The 13,728-nt window shown below is 31.9% G+C and overlaps 1 non-coding gene across 1 annotated transcript; it reads right to left on the bottom strand.

The window, feature by feature from the left end:
* Positions 1–12,646: 12,646 nt before the first annotated feature.
* On the bottom strand, positions 12,647–12,752 carry LOC131181895 (small nucleolar RNA R71). The gene has a single exon (XR_009150369.1). It is a non-coding gene; the product is annotated as a small nucleolar RNA R71 (small nucleolar RNA).
* Between the last annotated feature and the right edge of the window lie 976 nt (positions 12,753–13,728).

Genomic DNA, 13,728 nt, shown 5'->3' on the forward strand with positions numbered 1-13,728 from the left:
ACAGTTCATGCAGCATAAACTCAAAACAAACTTGGATTTATCTGGGTTAGGAAATGCTTGTTAAAAAAAATATAAAATAAGAGATTAAATTTCTGTTTTCTTCATAGACCAGTTCATCATCAGACCTGGAAATTGTATTTTTCAATATAAATTTCTCAAAATTCTTGCGTTGGCCTCTACACTTGTAATTTTAAATAAAATTAATTTCATGTCACATAAATGGAGAAGTAATTCAGGATATACATGATGAGCACTACTAATCCCAAATTTTAAGTTAATACAGAGTTCAATGCAAGCATGTGCCAGTGTCTTAATTGGGAATGAAAACTTATAATAGAAGTATTGGAATAGAATATACTCTGAGAACTTTGCGGAATTAATTTTGGTTTCAATTAATTTAATACAAATGCTATACCATATATTAAAGAAAGGACTCCATCATTGTTAGTTTGGAATGGAACAAAACAATTAATTGCTTGATTTTCACATTTACTGTCTGTTGAACTTTTGTCTACCGGTTTGGGATCTGCCACTCTTTTATTAATTTTATCCATTTTTATTTTTTACATAATAATTTAAAAAAATTAAATATTTTAATTTTTATAAAAATATATTAATAATCAACTAAATTACCTTTATTTCACTAAATTACTTAGATATAAATATTTATTATATTTTAATAAAAATAAAAGATAAAATAAGGAAAAAAAATAATTAATACTTTTTTATTTTCTAAATATAATAGATAATTTTAGATTAAAAAAAAATCCAAATGCAATAAATAAAAATAGATTAAAGGAAATACTTTTTATTTTCATTAGAATATATATATATATATATATATATATATATATATATATATATATATATATATATATATATATATATATATATATATTCCTAAATGTATGTTGTTAATATTAGAGCAGTAACAGGGTATTTACTGGCTATTGTTTAGGCTAAATATTAATCAATTATTCTTTGTAAATCTTTTGTTTTAGAATACCAGATGTAGAGGATTTGTAGCCACTGAATAAGGGATGTTTGGTAACAGTATTTTGTTTTTATATTGCTCTTTTCGTGTACCTAACAGATATGCAAAAGACTTTACAATTAAATCACAATTTTCCTATTACTTTTTATTTTTAAATCGTTTGCTACCAATTATATTCGTTAATATTATAAAAATACATTAAAAATATATATTCCCGTGATAACTGATAAGCGTTTTTTTTCTCAATTTAATTAGATAAAATTTCAAGTTTAAATCTCTAATAATAATAATAATAATAATAATAATAATAATAATAATAATAATAATAATAATAATAATGCAAGATTAATTCCATTAATTTTTTTAATAGAAAGAAGTGTTATTTAATTAATAAAATAATTAATGACATTAATATTAAAAAATTATTATCTAACCTTACATATATATTCAAAGGTCTCACATATTTATAAGCAAGATATATCGAATCTAAGTAAGAACAATTCATTTAGGTAAATCAATAAAATCAGTACTTGAAATTCTTTCTACACGACTCCTAAACTATCTCCATATCTTAACTACTTTTTGAGTAGGGTTCTGTCATTGTAATTGTCATCCCTTCTTATCTTCCATAGAACAATCAATTTATTCTCCTTCAGGGATGTTTGTTTATTTTAATTTAATTTTTGTTGATATAAAAATATAAATATTGCAATGTTTTGAATTTTTGTATATTAAAAATTTTAATTAGATTTTTTTTTTTACCTATTCTAGAATATAAATTTTCAATTTTATTTCCGTTGCACCCTTTTCCTTCTACTTCTTCTTCTCCTCAATGCAGTCACAATCTTCGAAGCTACCATGACTCACTGCCTACACCTCCTCCTCTCTCTGTCAAGCTCGTAAGCACCGGAATCATGCAGAACTTCAAACCTGCAAACCTGACTAGAGTTGGCAATTTTAGACACAAATCAATTACACAATACGACTCGATACATAGTTAAACGAGTTTAGATTTAACGTTGTTAGCATAATTACAACAATTAGCATGATTATAGGAGATTTGTGAAGCATAATTACAGCAATTATCATGATTATAGGAGATTTGTGTAGCATAATTACAACAATTATTATTCTTGTCTAAATTAGCTCATATTCTCATGTATAAATAGATGTAATATTTCTGTAAATAAGACACAGACAAATACACAATCCTTTCCTTTATTACTTGTATTCTTTCTTCTAACATGATATCAGAGCCGTAAAGCTTTTATTTCAAGTTTCTGGAGTCTCTCTTCTCTCTCTACAACATGTTCTGATTCATTCTTTCATTCCTATTATTATAACATTTTTTTTCTCCTCATCTTGTTACCAATGGAGAAATCTGATATTTCAAAACCTATTGCAACAGTTCTGACTGGTTCCAACTATAATCTTTGGGTTCAAGGAATGAAAAGTTTTTTGATAGGTCGCAAGCTTTGGTGTATTGTTACCGAAGATATCACTACGCCGACAAGAGAGAACGATGAAACTGATGCAAAATTTGCTGACTGTCTTGAGGATTGGGATAGTAAAAATCGTCAGATCATCACCTGGTTTCGCAATACCTCTGTCTCGTCCATCCACATCCAATTTGCTAATTATGACTCTGTAAAAAAAAAACTGAGATTTTTTGGCTAATCGATATCAGACCATTGGACTTGCCCACTATTATCAATTGTGGACTACTCTTCATAATCTGAAACAAGAAGCAGGTCAATCTGTGAATGATTTTCTTGCCCAGGTCCAACCCATTTGGAATCAAATATCTCAGGCCAAAATCAGTGAAGATCATCTTCATCTCATTCAAGTTCTAATGGCTCTTTAATCAGAATATGAGGCCGTTCGAGCGTCCCTACTACATCGAAATCCACTCCCATCATTGGATACTGCTATTCAAGAGATTATTTTTGAAGAGACTCATCTCAGTTTGGATAAAACTCCTCAATTTGAAACTGCTCTTGCAACTACTCGATCCTCACATCAGAAATCTGACAATCAACTCTGTAAGAATTGTAATCAAATTGGTCATGCTTTTGCATATTGTCCTACTATAGAATGCGGATATTGTTATGGTTATGATCATATTCTTGAACATTGTCCCACACGTCCTCCACGACCAAAAGGAGGGCATTCTAAATTCAAGAATGTCTCAAAGCCTGGATCTTCCTCTGTCACTGTTGTTGCTGCTACTGAGGGTTCTACTGCCATCACATGAGTGATCTTGATGCACTATTCAAATAGGTTATCTCTTCTAATTCTCCTGCTACCATGTCTGCCACTCCGGGTAATTTTTATTCTGCATGTTGTAATCAAATGACCACTAATCTTAAATTCTTGTCTTCTGCAAAACTTGTATCTTCCTCACCACCAATCCATACTGCAAATGGTACTACAATGAACATCACACATACTGATCATGTGTCTACCTCAAATCTTCATCTCCCTGACACCTATTATATCCCTAATTTGGCACTCAATCTTATTTCTGTTGGTCAGTTGTGTGAAAAAGGACTAAATGTTATTTTTTCTCCCTATAGTGTCTAGGTACAGGATCCACAAATGGGATAGATTCTTGGGGAGGGTCGCAGAGTGGGTCGATTATTTGAGCTTGCATCTTTACATCTTCCTCAGAGATTTGTGTCTGCAGCTACAATCCCTAATTCCTCCATTCACCAATGGCATCTTCGTCTTGGTCATGCTTCTGCCAGTAAAATTCAACCTTTAATTTCTCGTGGATTATTAGGATCTACTAAGTTTGAGTCATTTAATTGTTTAAATTGTCAGCTTGCAAAACAACTTGCATTATCTTTTTCTCATAATAATACTACTTCAGACACTCCTTTTGGTTTAATTCATTCTGACATTTGGGGTCCTTCTCCAATTTCTTCAATAAATGTTTTTCGTTATTTTGTGATATTAATTGATGATTATTCTCGGTTTACTTGGATGTATTTTTTGAAACATCGATCTGAATTATCACAAATTTACATCACATTTGCAAAAATGATTAAAACTCAGTTCTCTTGTGACATTAAAATTCTCCGAACAGACAATGCCATGGAATATCGGGATTCTTCTTTACTTCAGTTTCTTAGTCAACAAGGCATAGTTGTTCAACGTTCTTGTCCTCACACCTGTCAACAGAATGGGCGAGCCGAACGCAAGCATTGCCATATTCTTGATTATGTACGTAGTCTTCTTCTTTCTGCCTCATATCCAGAAAAATTTTGGGGAGAAGTAGTTCTTCATGCTGTTTATATTATTAACCGTCTTGCTACCTTGGTTCTTCATAATTTATCTCCTTTTGAAAAGTTGTTTGGACAACCTCCTGATTATTCCATCCTTAAACCTTTTGGATGTGTTTCTTTTGTTCTTTTACAACCTCATGAACATACCAAATTAGAACCCCATGCTTGTCTATGTTGTTTTCTTGGTTATGGCATTGAACACAAAGGGTATCGTTGTTGGGATCCTGTTTCTAATAAGTTACGCATCTCTTGACATGTTACCTTTTGGGACAATACTATGTTCTCTTCTCTTTCCAAATTTCATCACTCTGTCAATACTGACTCTTTATTTTCCACTGACTCCTCCAAAGAGCTATTTTCAAGTCCTGATCCAGGTGATTGTGATGTGCTCAGTATTAGCCTAACTACACCTGTCCCTGTTGAATCTGCACCAGTTGTTGATCCAGTACCTGCGCCTGCATCTCCTCTTAGCACTACTCTTCGTCGTTCTACCTATGTAAGAGAAACTCCTCATTATCTTTCTGATTTTCACTGTTACTCTACTATTGCGACCCTTCATGGGCCTCATTCCTATCGTGAGGCAAGTACTGACCCTCTTTGGCAGCAAGCTATGACTGACGAACTTCAGGCTTTAGAGAAAACTCATACTTGGGATTTAGTTGATCTTCCACCAAACAAGATCCCTATTGGTTGCAAATGGATTTACAAAATCAAGACCCGTTCTGATGGAACTATTGAACACTACAAAACTCGCTTAGTAGCCAAAGGGTACACCCAAGAGTATGGTATCGACTATGAAAAAACTTTTGCTCCAGTGGCCAGATTAACATCTATTCGCAGTCTCTTAGCTATTGCTAGAGTTCGTAAATAGAAACTTTTCTAGATGGATATCAAAAATGCTTTTATTGATGGTGATTTAACAGAAGAGGTTTATATGCATCCTCCTCCTGGTTATCATTCTCCTCATAAGGTTTGCAAACTTCGGCTAGCCTTATATGGATTAAAACAAGCTCCCAGGGCCTGGTTTGCCAAATTTAGTTCCACTCTTGCTCAACTTAGTTTTCCCTCTAGTCCACATGATTCTGCATTATTCACTCGCCGAACTAACAATGGTATTGTTCTTCTGTTGCTTTATGTTGATGATATGATAATAACAGGAGATGATTCATCTGGTATTTTTGAGTTACAACATTATCTCAATCAGCATTTTGAAATGAAAGACCTAGGTTCTCTCAGCTATTTTTTAGGTCTTGAAGTTTCTCAAAATTCCGATGGCTATTATCTATCTCAAGCCAAGTATCCATCCGACTTACTTTCTCGAGCAGGCATCACTGATAGCAAAATAATATCAACCCCATTGGAGCTCAATTGCAAACTTACACCTCTTGATGGCACTCCTTTTGATGATCCTACTTTATATCGACAGCTTGTCGGGAGTCTTATTTATCTCACAGTTACTCGACCTGATATTTCATATGCTGTTCATCTGGTCAGCCAGTTTATGTCTGCTCCTCGCTCAACTCATTTCTCTGCAGTATTTCGAATCCTTCGTTATATCAAAGGCACTCTTTTTCATGGTTTGCACTTTTCTGCTACCTCCTCCCTAGTATTATCTGGCTACTCTGATGCTGATTGGGCTGGTGATCTGACAGATCGTCGCTCTACAACTGGTTATTGTTTCTTCTTGGGTAATTCTCTTATCTCTTGGCATAGCAAAAAGCAAACTGTTATTGCACGTTCTAGCACAGAATCTGAATATCGTGCTCTTGCTGATGCTACATCTAAATTACTTTGGTTACGGTGGTTATTAACTGATTTGGGTGTCTGATTTGGGTGTCACTCATTCTTCTGTCACAATGCTTCATTGCGATAATAGAAGTGCCATACAGATTTCTCATAACGATGTATTTCATGAGCGTACCAAAAACATCGAAATTGATTGTCATTTTGTATGTCATCATGTTGCTCATGGCACCAAATGTTTGATTCCTGTCTCCTTTATCAGCCAAACTGCTAATATATTCACCAAAACGCATCCTCCAGCTCTCTTTCAGGATCTCTTAAGCAAACTCAAATTGGCACCTGTTACCACCTTGAGTTTGAGGGGGGGGGGGGTGTTAGCATAATTACAGCAATTAGCATGATTATAAGAGATTTATGTAGCATAATTACAGCAATTATTATTCTTGTCTAAATTAGCTCATATTCTCATGTATAAATAGATGTAATATCTCTGTAAATAAGACACAGACAAATGCACAATCCTTTCCTTCATTACTTGTATTCTTTCTTCTAACAAACATAAATAGGTTTGTAAAATAAACGAGTCAATTTATTTATGACATGCTAAAAATAAAGGTTTAATCAGATTGACTCACTTAATTCAATAAGACACATAACAACCAGTTTATTTAATTGAGATTTTATTTTGATCTATTAAAATATGTTATAACCCCTTTTATTTATAATTAAAAATATAATTTAACTTTCAATATCTTATAATTTATATTTTCTTGTTATTTTTATGAAATACTTAATATTAAAAGAAATTGATATATATATATTGAACTACAAGGAAAAAATTAGACTCAAAACATTATAATTAATTTCATTATAACTACTCAATTTATATGAATAGATTATATAAGATTAAGAAAATAAAATAAAATTACATAGTGATTCTAAATTTCTTTTGAAGATTGTTAATATTTGAATACAAAATTTTATTTGTTTTAAGAATAAAATAAAGGAAAAAAATTTAATAAAAATTTAGTATTGATTAAAAATAATATTTACGTATGAATATACTAATAAATAAATTATTGACATCATTAATTATTATTTATTTTTATTTAATTTATACAATATTATATATATATATATATATATATATATATATATATGAAGAAGATCACATATAAAGTTGAAGTGTAGTGCAGTTGATTATTAATTATATGAGCATTAGATAGACTTAGGTTCAAGTCCTATCCCCTCCCTTGCAACCTTTTCAATTTTTTTAAGTAAACATGTTATATGGGTCATTAAACAGCCTATTTAAATGACTTGTTTGATAAATGGGTCACTAAATAAGTTATATGAGTCATATCATCTGACTTGTTTAAGTGACTTATTTATTAAATGAGTTACATAGATTGTGTTGTGTGACTTGGTAAATAAATGGATTGTATTCGGATTGAGAGTTTATGACACTATTAATAATCATGTCATGTTCGGATTGAGTATAATAGTCTCGTGTCAAAATAAGACACGATCTATTTAAATATGACACAACACAAATTGCCACCTTTAAACTTGACCCAACCAAATCTCGGCTTCTTAATGTCAAATGGCCACTGGACCACCAGATATATGAACACAGAGGAATATCATTACAAAGGCAATAACACAAGTAACATTAGATATATGAAGTTGAGTACACTGTAATTGTATATTAAGGAATGCGAGGATTATCAATTGGAGTTATTTGGTTGGGATTGAATATTTTGGGATAATAAAGAAATTTAGGCACCTTGATTGGTAATTTCTGTAAGTATATAGATTGTTCAAGTAGTAAAAAAAAAATCGTTCCAGTAGGAAATTGATGTTTGATTACCAAACTATAATTGTTATGATTATTTGAGCTATCAATAAAGTGCAACTAAATTAAAGGATGTAAAAGCAGCAATTTAATGGAAATATATAGAAATAAAAGATGAGACAAGCTACAAAGTCACTAAATTAACAATGAGTAAGTAAAATTTTAATTAATTGATGGCAAAGGTGATTCCAGAATTAGGGTTTAAGAAGTGAATTTTACCAAAATTTGGATAGGTAAAATCAATTATAGGGGAAATACAAGTTAAAGGAAGTTGATTATAATTTTCTTTAATTTCACTTTCAAGCAAACTAAAGAGTATTTTAAAGAAAATTAACCCCATTTTTCATGCGATGTTTAATTACCCAAAACCCTTTAAGTACTTTAATATACTATAAAATTCCTCTTAACCCACTTTTTTTTATCTCTAACACTAGGTGATTGAGTTCATTATCTTAATTATCTATTAAAGATTTTCACCTTTAGGTGCTTCAATCCAAGATTATGAACAAAATCCAAAGGGTATCAATAATGGGCATGTAAAAAAAGCACACAATATATGAATCAAAACTTATATATATTTCAAAATCTTATTAAAACCAGTCCAAATCCACAAAATAGAACTCAAATCATTACACCCAACTCTAAAATCTAAGAAATCTACTCACTCCTAGTTGTCTTTACAAAAATAAAAGATGAAATAAAGTAAATGGACATGAAAATAGACTGAAAATAAAATAAAAGAAAAAAATGAGAAGGGGATCCAAATCTCTGAGAAATATCAGTTGGGACATCACTTGAATTGGTGGATCTTTCTCCAAAATGGCATTTTTTCCATTTGTCTTTTTAAAGGGACTTTCTTTCTCTTCTTATGGAATAAAGAGAAAATCATGAATTTATTTGTGTCAGATTTTTGCCCAAAAAATCTAATAGTGAGAAAAAGACAAAAAGGGACAATGGGTACTAAGGTTTAAAAAGTGGTCCAATATAGCTTAAAAATGCGTCAAATATGAATTCCAGCATTGGTGTTCAACATACCCGGTGATAGTTGAGAGATGAAGAAAACTCAAGCGACTTAAAAAGTCACACGAGGCATGGGACTTCTTAAGAAGATTACTGTCCAAATTAACATTTATGCTTTTGGTGCTCAGCGAAATAACATGCTCCGTGAGACTTCTCAAGGAAATTGCTATCTGCTTAAATTGTTCCCTTTGTTGAACTTGAGAAACAATATGCCCCATGGGACTTCTCAAGAAAATTTTGGCCCAACTCCAAACAATTTTTCTTCACTTCCTTCACCACTCCAAGTCTTTATATAATATTAAATCATGTCCAATTGCACCTTTTCATTTTCAAATCACCTCAAAACCTATAAAAAACATGAAAATTCTAAAACTCAAATATAGAAATACTAAAATTAAAAATTTAACTAAATTAAGTAATAAAATATCATAAAATACTAAATTTAATGGGCAAAATAGATGCAAAATGATCCTAAAATTCCTATATAAAATATGTACATCACACCTAAATTTGAGTTAATGAATTGGTGCTAATAAAATAAACTGGTAAACTCCAGATGAATGTTGTGATGTGTATTGTTGGCTTGAGACCATATGAAATGGTTGTTCGGATATATATTGTGTTTTCTTATGGCATTTTGATATAAGGAAAATTCTGGTAGATTTTCTATATGCTCTTACGGATTCCTCTTACTTTTGTTATTTTCATTATGTGTTATCCTTAATATAGGCGATCCCAATCCATTGTCTATGGAATTTTTATTCAGTACAGCCATTGTACATACAACGGTTTAATTATGGTGAGATTATATGAGACCTTCTACAACCAATGGTTACAATAAAACCGTTGTAGTTTCATTGTCTACGAGTTGATATTGAATATGTTTGCAGTTTCAATATTAGTATATATTGTCATCCCATGCATATTTATTGAATCTTTTAAAAAAGACAAAGGACACCATTCTTAATATACAATAATAAAATCTTCTTCATGGTTTTTCTTGTGTATGCAATTATCGAATATGAATATTATTGTAACGCCCTCACCATAGGTAGTCCGTACATTTTAATGTTCCGACGACTAATGTTTATTTGGACAGTCAAAATGTCTGGAACTACACCTAGACTATAGTGAGGAGGCATAAATTGAAGAAATAAATGTTAAGAAAATATAGAAACAATGTAGAGAAAAATAAATTAAAATTTAGAGAATTTATAAATTGATACAAAAATAATAAAAATAACCCAATATGCACTATTAAGGGCATTTTGGTCATTTCACCTCCAAAGGTGAATTTTGACCAAAATGTCAAATTTAAAAATTTAGAGAATTAAAATAATTAGTATGAATTAAAACCTTATAAATTGAATTAGAAAAGAAAGAAGCAGAAATGAAAAGAAAAGCTTATGAAAATTTAAAACAAATTAAGTACACATATAAATATATAAATATATAGCCATAAGAGACAAATCCCCACCAACCCACCTTCTTCTCCACTCTTTCTCTCTCTCTCCCTTGATGCATGCATTTTATATCATCATTTAGGTATGATTTTTGCACATAATTTACCCTTGTTCATAGCTATTACTATAGATATTAGCATATATTTAGTCAATTTTACAATTTTACACTTCTTAGTTTAACTTTTGGAATTTATTTGTTTTGTAGGTTAAATTTAGAGAAATTTGGTGTATTTTGATCAGAGCAGCCATTTGGAAGAAATTAGAGTTAAATTGCAAAAATTTTGAAATTGAGTTAAAGAGGCCGAAAGTGACACAACGCGCAACACAACCGATTCAGCTTATGTCGCAGGTTGTATCAATTGTCAGATATGCAGTTTTTCTCGGCCAGCAGGTTTCACAACCTGTGACACAACCCGCGACACAACTGATTCAGCTTATGTCGTTTTTACTGAAAATGGCTGACATGGCATTTTCGTTCCTCTAATTTAATACCTCACTTTTTCTGGAATCTTCTACCTTTTTACCCATTCTAGGGCAGATCTCTTAACCATATAAAAGCTCCTTTATCTATTTCTTTCCATAAGGAGAAAGGGAGAGAGATTTTTGGCAAGAAAGAAGGAAAGGAAGAGGAGCACGGGAACCATTTTGCAGTAGCAGAAGAGGACATTTTTTGCACTCTCCAGCAGCTTATCCTTCACCATTCTACTGAGTTTTTCTATTCCTTAGCTTAGTTTTTCATTATTTCTTCATTTCTACACTTGGGTTTGTTTTGAAACCATGATTTGTGAGTAGATATTTGAGATTCTAGAGATGGGTTTGTAAATGTTGCTTTGTATTGTGATTTTGAACTGATTTAGTCATTTAAATGAGATTTGTTGCATTTTGATTTATTGCTTGTAAGCTTATTGCCTTGCTTGATGAATGGGCCCTCATTAAGTTAAGCTTTAATCTTTGACAGATGGACTGAAAAGTGAATGTTTGGGATAGATAATCTTGCAATAAACTTAGTTTTCTTGGTGTTAGAGATAAGCTAAAAGGGTTAAGGGGACTTTCCAAAATCAATTAGAGCTTTAATTAGGTTTTTGTTAGGTTTGAAATACCGTGAAAATAGGGTTTGATTTAATGAATACCAACTTTGAAATGCTTGAAAAAGGTTTCAAGGAACTAAGAATTGATTTCCCTCAAAATTGCAATTCTCATGTGTTTGGCTAAATTGGGGATAAACCACATGCAAACAATATGGAAAATCCTATCTCTAGAATCACTTTAATTTTTATTGAATTTAGATTTAATTCCTCCAAATTTCATAAATAGCAATTTCAATTTAAATTTTGGTAATCTAGTTTAATTAATTTAGTTAATTGTTTAATTTAGCTTAAATTCCTCAAATACCAATCTTAAATTTTAAATTTCATTTTATATCTTTAAATTTTACAATTCTAATTAGCTTATCCTTTTATTTTCAATTTAAGCACAATTCCCTGTGGGAATGATATTATTCTTTTTAAAACTATACTATTGTGACCCGTGCACTTGCGGACACACATCAAGTTTTTGGCGCCGTTGCTGGGGAATTGTTTGTTTTTAAGTTGGATTTTAATTGTTTTAAGCTAATTAGAATTTTCATTTTCTTTTATTTTCACTATTGTTCCTTGTGTTTTTCAGGTATTTTTCTTGTTTATGAGATGATCAAAAAGCACAAGTGATATTGAATTATTGTTCAACCCTAAAATTGAAAAATTCTATCGAGGCAACAAAAAGGAATACAAGAGAAGAAAGGAGGTAGAAAAAGAAGAACAATAAAGATTTAACCAAGAGGAGAAAATTGAAAATATGGAGAATCAAAATAGAGCTATTGGTGGAAACAATGGAGGAAATAAGCAAAACAGGCAAAATGAAGTTGTTAATCAAAATGATCCTCAGAGATGATCCATGTTAGATTATGCTTTTCCTAGATGTGAAGATGTGAGAGATAACAGACCTATTATTGGAGCTAATCAATTTGAGTTAAAGACTGATCTCATTCAAATGGTTCAGAATTCACAATTTGGAGGTAGTCCCCTTGAAAATCCTCATTCTCATTTGAAGTAATTTTTGATGATATGTGGTACACAAAGGCAGCCTGGAGTTTCAGATGAAGTGATTCGACTCACCTTATTTCCATTCTCTCTTCGAGATTCAGCATTGGAGTGGTATGACTCACTTCCACAAGCTACTATAGCTACTTGGGAGCAGCTATCTCAAGCTTTTCTATCTCAATTTTTCCCACCTGGGAAGACCACTCATTTGAGGAATGTGATGGTAGCTTTTAAGCCAAGGGATGTTGAAACTTTGTATGAATCTTGGATGAGATTTAAGGAGCTTGAAAGGCAATGTCCTCATCACGAAATACCCAAATGGATGATTATTCAGAATTTCTATACTAGAGTTACTCCAGCCATAAGAAACACAATTGATTCACAAGCAGGAGGAGATTTCATGAGAATGACAAGTGAAGAATGCTATGATCTATTAGAGAAGATTGCTCATAATACCCATTTATGGGGAAATCCTAGAGCACTTGAGCCAAAGAAGGCTGGGATTTATGAACTTGACTCAGTTAGCTACATGAATGCAAGATTTGATCAGTTTACTCAGCTTCTTAGTGATTTTTGCACAAAAGCAACAACCTCAACTCCTACAACTATGCAACAAGTTGCCTACACAGATGGAACTCAAAGTTGTGGAGTTGATTACTCTTCTTATAGTGATGATTATTTGCAAGAACAAGCTGCTTATGCAGGAGGTTATCAACAGAAACCTATGGAAAATTCTTACTTTAATGTGAACAACTCAACATGGAGACCACAAGCAACTTTTGCTCAACAAGGTCAAAGCTCAAATTATGCTCATAACCAGCAGTATATGCAGCAGAATAGACCTCAATTTCAGCCTCAATTTCAGCCCACAATGCAGCCACAAACTAGATATCAAGCAAGAGCACGACAATCCCTTCCACCTCATGAACCGAAGCCAACCTTGGAAAACATTATGGAGAAATTTTTTGCTGAACAAAGCAAGATGAATAGCAAATTGGAGGAAGAAATGCAACACATGAGACAAACCATGGATCAATTACAAGTTCACAATCGTATGTTGGAGACTCAATTGGCTCAACAAGCAAGCTCATCGGGAAGCAAATCCTATGGCAAACTACCTAGCCAACCACAAAACCCTCATGAACAATGTAAGGTTGTGACCTTGAGAAGTGGTAAGAAAGTTGGTCAAGAGAGTGAAAACAAGAGAGAAGAAAAAGAGAGCACAAAAGAAGAAAATTCAGTTGAGAGCAAAAAAAAAAAAAAGAAAAAGAAGAAGAAAGCAAAAGTG

This window comes from Hevea brasiliensis, chromosome 7, assembly GCF_030052815.1.
Source record: "Hevea brasiliensis isolate MT/VB/25A 57/8 chromosome 7, ASM3005281v1, whole genome shotgun sequence".
NCBI lineage: Eukaryota > Viridiplantae > Streptophyta > Magnoliopsida > Malpighiales > Euphorbiaceae > Hevea > Hevea brasiliensis.